The sequence below is a fragment of the Delphinus delphis genome, chromosome 7 (genome assembly GCF_949987515.2).
Source record: "Delphinus delphis chromosome 7, mDelDel1.2, whole genome shotgun sequence".
NCBI classification, from domain to species: Eukaryota; Metazoa; Chordata; class Mammalia; order Artiodactyla; family Delphinidae; genus Delphinus; species Delphinus delphis.
In genome coordinates, this window is record NC_082689.1 from 5,877,485 (window position 1) to 5,884,448 (window position 6,964).

At 44.0% G+C, this 6,964-nt stretch overlaps 1 long non-coding RNA gene across 2 annotated transcripts; it reads left to right on the forward strand.

Annotated features, from left to right (window-relative positions):
* Nucleotides 1–240: 240 nt before the first annotated feature.
* On the forward strand, nucleotides 241–5,594 carry LOC132427936 (uncharacterized). Of its 2 annotated transcripts, XR_009520035.1 has the most exons (4): nucleotides 241–336; nucleotides 1,141–1,225; nucleotides 3,887–3,964; nucleotides 5,443–5,594. It is a non-coding gene; the product is annotated as an uncharacterized lncRNA (long non-coding RNA). The 2 variants fall into 2 exon arrangements; XR_009520036.1 differs by lacking the exon at nucleotides 3,887–3,964.
* Nucleotides 5,595–6,964: the final 1,370 nt, after the last annotated feature.

Here is a 6,964-nt window from a genome sequence, read left to right on the forward strand (position 1 = left end):
GAGATGCAAGAACTGGGCTCATAAAATCTCCTCCTGAAAATATCTATCTGAAGACCTGTTCTGCCAGTTCAGAGTGCCTCATTGCTGGTCTCCACCCTGAGCTCCTTTCAGGGGGTGTTGAAAGTCGGTGGTTGCAGCAGCCTGTGATGTAATGCTTGTACGGCAGGTGGCAAGTACCAATCTGTAGCTGGCGCAAGGGTTCTGGGAACTTTCTCCTGGTGAGTGCTGGCTGTGTCACAGGGCCGGTCAACTGCTCAGAGATCACTGGGGTGCAGCTTTAACAGGATGGCAAAGCGAATCCCGCAGAGAAGGAGGGGGATCTAAGAAAGCCAACAGGTGAGTGAGAACAGATGTTAATGTCAGAGCAGCAGCAGAGATGGGAGGTGGGTGGTGCGGCGGACTGGGAGCTAAAGATTACAGAGCTAGAGAAATTCAAACCAGGTGGTTCTGAGCCCTGAACCATTTTGTCATTAATGGAGTGATTCAGGCTCCCGGAAGGAGGTGAGCCTGCGGGGAGCCCAGTTCTGTCCTCCTGCGGATAGAGGCTTGGCTGGGTTACCAGAGAACAATGGGACCTCGGGAAGTTTGCCAACACCCCCATGGGTGACACCTCACTGGTGTCTACAAGTGTCGTAAAAGCTCCCCAGGGCTTGTGCACAGAGCTGAGTGTGGGTGAGCAGCCCCCCAATGGCTGGTCCAGAGCCTGCTTGTTTCAGGAGAGCCACAGCTGGGTTCCACCTTTGAGTGGGTCTCATCTGCCCCCAAAACAAGTGCTTGAGGGATTAAAATTCCAGCCAAGGGTGCAGCCTTCTGGTCATGGATCCTCCCCGCCAGACATCTTTACCTGGCCTCCCAGTGCTTGGTCTCTCAGACTTGCCTTCACTAGGAAGTTTTCATCCTTACTGAGATTCACACCTCAACTCCCACCCTCCTCCCAGGACCCCCCGGCCCATGCAGCATCCCTGGCTCCCCTTTGGCGCTGTCACTGGTCCAAAATGCTGCCATTGGCTCCCAGAAGCCTTAGACTCCGCCTCCAAGCTTCACCTGTTTCTCTTTATTTGTCACCTCGAACTTTCTTTCACTACATCGTGCTCTAGGATCTGTCTTATTTTCTCGAATTTTCCACTTGTTTTGCTGCAGAACCTCCTCAAGAAGTTGACTCAGAAAAGGTGCCTGGGAGGAAGTGTTCTGAGTCTTCACTTGATTGAACCTCATGGAAGCAGAGGTAGAATGTGGAGGTGCCCTTTTGGGGAGGGAAGGAGAGACCACAGCCTTGTGCATTCAACTTGGGCCCCCTCAGAGAGCTTCTCTCTGTGGGACCATCAGTGCCCTTGCTGTTGACCAGTAAGCAGTGAGCAAAACAGGGCCCAAAGCAGAGTGTAAGGGCAATGCTGGTTGGGGCTAGGTTGGGGGAAGAAGAGCCCTGAGACAGAGACAAAGATGTGATGGTCAGAAGGGAGGAGAGAAAAAGGAGAGTGAAGCTTTAAGGAATCAAGGAGGGAAGAGTTTCATGGGGAAGCAGGTGGTCAGTACTGAGGGTGATTGTAGGCACAATCACTTATGAGTGTTTTTCTGGGCTGCTTGCTTACCTGGGGAGGGAGGACAGTTTGCCTATAACCTTCTTCTTTGCCCACACGAGGCACTCTTGTTATCCTTTGTCATTGTCTTTCATTATCTCTTAACCAGGGTGCTAATCGTCTCTCTTCTCTGTCCTAGGGTATTTCACCTTCACCTTTCCCCTAGCTGACACATAGGAGGTGTAGCATTTCCATCTTACTTCATCACAAGGAAGCAACCTCATCTTCTCATATTGTTTCCCAGCCCCCCTGGATCAGAACCCTGCTGGGATGCTTTGTTACTTTCCTGGGGCAGTTGTAACAAAGTACTGCAAACTGGGTACTTTTAAACAACAGGAATGTATCCTTTCACAGTTCAGAAATCAAAGTGTCAGAAGGACCATACTCTCCCTGAAGGCTCTAGGAGAGACTCTATTCCGTGCCTTTCTCTTCCCTTCTGGCGTTGCCAGAAGTCCTTGATGTTCTGGCTTGTAGATTCATCACTCAAATCTCTGCCTCTGTCATCACATGGACATTAACCAGATTGGATTACGGCCCACCTAATCCTAATTCCAATGGAGTATGACCTCGTTTTAATAATTACATCTTCAAAGGTCCTATTTTCAAATAAGGTCACGTTCACAGACACTGGAGGTTAGGACTACAACATATCTTTTGCGGGGACACAATTCAACCCACAGCAGACACCTCTTTTGTTCAAGTGGATGGAGTGTCTCCATTCCTGTCTGCAGCCAGCCCCTCTCATCCACTGCATCTCTTCCCTTTCACTTCTCAAGAAATTCCTTCCTGTTATTATCCCATTTCTCCCTGTCTATTGGATAATTCTTATCAAAATGAAAACACGGTATAATATGTCTCATCTTAAAACAAAGAGAAAGAAAATAAAAATCACACCCCACCTTCCTCCTCCTCTTACCCACCCCAGTTCTTAACTGCTCTTTATTCTCTTCCTCTTCAAAAGAGCTGTCTCCTTCCTCACTTCCCATTCTCTTCTCCACACACACCAGTTGTGTTTTCAACCTACTGCTCCACCAAAACCACCCTTTCAAGGCACTATGCTTGGAAAAAGAAGACCATATGTCTCAGTTTGCCTGTTACGGTGTTGGCTTATAGCCAATTAATTAATTGTGACTCCTTTCACTCTCAAAAAGGCCTCAGTTTGTGTGATGAATTATGTGGCCACCCCACTGTTGACCTCCACATTGCCAAACCAAACGGTCATTTTTAGCCTTCACCTTACGTGACCTCTCAAAAGAATATGCCCTAGTTCATTACCTCCTCCTTCTTGAAATGCTCTCCTCACTTGGCTGCTGTTCACTGTGCCTCTATATCTGCTGCTATATTTCACAAGATGTTGCCATAGTGAAGAGATGCTGAAACTGGGAGAGGATTTATGACATGCTGTGGCCAAGGGATACATTTCTGGTACTTTTAAGCGACACTAATAAGGATTCCTGATTAGAAGCAAATGAAATGAACGCTGGCTATTTTAAACAAAAAGAACGATTCTTAGAAGGCTAGAGAAGCTTATGAAACCAATGAGAGTCTACAGCCCCAGGCTTAGGAAAGCAGGAAGATATCAAAAGGCACTTAGATGGTTCAGATGTGAATGGGAGGGAAGGTGGGGAGATAGCAAGTGTAAAAGGGAGTTAGAGAATAATAGGTATGACAAAGTAAGATCAAAGGATCGGTCTCTTTTTAAGAATGGGTGGAGCATGAACACATATATTGACAGAGAGAAAAATATAGGTATGAAAAGGGAGGGTTTCTCTGGTCATAATGGAATTAAACTAGATATTAATAGAAAGTATCTGGGAAAACCTCAAATATTTTCAAATTAAACCAGAAGCATTTAAATAACCATGAGTCAAAAAGGAAGTCACAAAGGGTATTGGAAAATATTTTGAACTTAATGGAAATGAAAACACAGCATATCAAGATTTGTGGGATGCAGCTAAAGCAGTGCTTAGAGGGAAATTAATAGCATTAAGTGCTTATATTAAGCAAGAAGAAAGGTCTTAAGCCAATAACCTATATTTCCACTTTAAGAAATGTAAGAAATTAGAAAAACAGGTAAACTAATCCCAAAGCAAGCAGAAGGAAAGCACTAGTAAAGATAAAAGCAGAATTGATAAAATTGAAAATAGACAAACTATACAGAAAGATCAATGAAACCAATTTATGGTTCTTTACAAAAGGCAGGGTAAAGAAAGAATGTGTTTGTGTGTCTGTGTGGGGATGGGGGAAGGGATCTGTGACTAACTGATGAAGGAATATCTGACTTACTATTTTTCCTTGTGAAATCGTAGGTGGGGTGGTCTGTTGAGAAATGAGGATCTAGAACTGACTGGTGAAGAGAGGGGTGATGTTTTGGGTATTTTCTAGAGGTATGGGAAGAATAATTGTGCTATTTCCTACTGCTGCTCTAACAAATTTCAATAAACTTAGTGGCTTTAATAACACCAATTTATTCTTTTAAGTTCCTGGAGATGAGAAGTTCAAATAGGGTGTACTGGGCTAAAATCAAGATGTCAGCAGGGCTGTGTTCCTTGTGGACTCTAGGGAAGGATGTTTTCTAGACTTTTCCAGATTCTAAAGGAGGCCCACATTCCTTGGCTCAGTGCCACATCCTCCAGCTTCAAAACTAGTGGTATCACATCTTCTAATCTCTCTCTCTCTCTCTTTCTCTGACCTGCTTCCATCATCACTTCTCCTTCTCTGACTCTGACCCTCCTGTCTTCCTCTTATGAGGATACTTGTGATTACACTGGCTCATCAAATAATCCAGGATAATCTCCCCCATCTCTAGTTCCTTAACTTAATCACATCTGCAAAGTTTTTTTTTTTTTTTTTTAGTTTTTGCCATGCAATGTAGCATATTCCAGGTTTTGGGGATTAGAACAGGGGCAACTTTGGGGCCATAATTCTGCCCATGACAGTAGATAACCAAGAACAAGTAAATGAACTGAGAAGAGCACTCAGGTCCACAGGGGCTGGAGAACATGAACTAGCTGTGTCCTGAATCTGCAGCTTAGGATGGTTAGGAATTGAGACAAAAGAACTAAGTTGTCAGGCTGCAGAGCTAGAACTGAGTGTGGCATTTGCTGGGAGTATATAGCAGAAGGACAGGGATACAGAGAGTAGGAGTTTTTAATACAATGGTCATTTATTTGCTGAACAGGGGGATCCAGGCTGGGTAAGCAGGCACAGGAGAATGCACACGAAAAGGGAGTAAATAAAAGTAGCAAAGGGTGGTAAAATGTATAATCCAGGGCTTCAGATATGCTAGATGGTATGATAAATGGATACTAATAACTTAGGAGAAACACTCTTAACATAGAGGATCTTCTCCACTTTCATTCCAATGAATATCAATTCATCAGACTCTGCAGAACTTTCTGATAGCATATATTTCCCCTAAAGGAATGCATTTAATCTACTCTTGATACTAGTCAGAGGTCTTGGAATAAAAAAGGTGTCTACTTTCTCATGGAGTAATTTATTACAGCCTATGCTTATATCTAATTGTTTTCATCTGTCAGAGATAATCTTTTCACTCCAACATCTTAACAGATTAGTGGGCCCTATTTGATCTTTTGCCAAAGATCAAATAGGGCCATTTTGATCTGTGTACTATGAGTAATAATTTAATCTAAAAAGGAGACACGTTTATTAATAGGTTACAGAATATTTTCCCGAGCCAAAAGAGTGAATTTGGTGATTGTTAGTCCTGAGGGCAGAGTTATGTGTGTAAGGAATGTTGGAATAGGGTTGGGGGAAGTAATTAAGAATATTGAAGTATGGTTCTCTGCAATTTGTTTAAGAAACAGGGACATTTTTGGAGCTGTTTTTCTTTTCATTTTAGATATAGCAGAGTGCAGCCTGAGCTTGGATGCTGGCAACACCACCCACCTGCTGGTGAATTTGGGTAGTTCTTTGCCTGTGTTTCCCACAAAAGTACCTACTTTTCAGTTTTATTATGTGGACTCTTGAATTAATATATGTATATGACTTAGAACATATCTGGCACAGATGTGTTTGTTAAATAAAATAAAAAATTTTATCTCACAATGAGATTCACTGAGAAAGCTTTGCAAATGCGTCAGAGAAAGCTGCATTGGTTCAAAGAGTGGCTTTTACATACTTTTTGACTTAACCCGGAAGAGTGTTGATCCATGGTCTTCATTTGAGTCAAACATTCTTGACAATTTTCTCTACCTCATCAGGGACAGTGATTTTATTTCCCCCCCAAATGCTTTGAAGTGCAGAAAGTTGGCCATTTTAAACAATCTGTATTGTTGATCATGTTCTACTTGGCTGAAAATGAAACCTCGCTAACCCAAAGGCAAACAGACAGCTAAGTAGGTAACGTAAACCTTTCTAGGCCTTGCAATCTAGATATTGATCTTCAAATCAAGATGAGGGATGCGGCAGGTGGGTCCGAGCAGAGCTAGTGGCTGATGTGACGTGATAAGAATGTGGTGGCCCCAACACAAACCTCCCACCACCGTCAGTCTGGCAGAGAGATGGCAGCAACTGAGCTGAGCATCCATGACTATCTCACGACGACTGAATTGTGCCCAAGAGTGGCTGAGATTGGTCAGCAGAAATTTTCCTGGAGACAAGTAGTTCTTCAGTCACAGTTCCCAAAACAGGGCCTTGTCATGAGGTTAATGTGACAGCTTGCTGGAACCATCAGGGTGGCAGCAGGGGGGTCACAGGCGTCTTTGAAGACCCCAAGGTTGAGAGCATTTTCCTTCCTATTATTTTTACATTACTTGAGCAAGTTACTCAACCTCTCTGAATCTCTAGTCTAACCCAGACAACACCGACCTGGAAGAGTTACTGTGAGACTTCAGCGAGGAAACACATCTTCACCAAGTACAACACCTGGTATGCAGTGGGCAGTCAGAAAATGTTCAGATTCTTTCTTCCCCATTCCCATTTCTGCCTCTCTCAGCTGCTTGTCTTTGAAGCAGGAATAAGACCTAGCTAATTCCCTGAAGAATTCAGGAACCATTGTATTATAGTGACAAAGCTGAGCTCTTTCTCTTTTAAAAGGTCATTAATTCTAAGAAATAAGTCCCTGAGGGCGAGAGAGCAACTCTTTCCTCTCTTGTCCAGGAAGTCACATGTGAGAGGGCAGGAGATCTGGTGGGGGGTACCTGGGTACCATCAAAAGGGTGGAGGCCATGGTGCTGCCTCTGGGATCCAGCCACGGTCATTGTCAGGCATTATTATAAATTAGGTCAGGGAAGTTGCTTCCTCAAGACAGGCCAGGCACGTTCCATAATTCCAGGCACATGTGCAAATTTCCAGGAGGTGCAAGTCACTGTGCTCAGTCAATTGTGCCAGGGGACTGTCCACTCTCCTCTGGGGATAAGTCC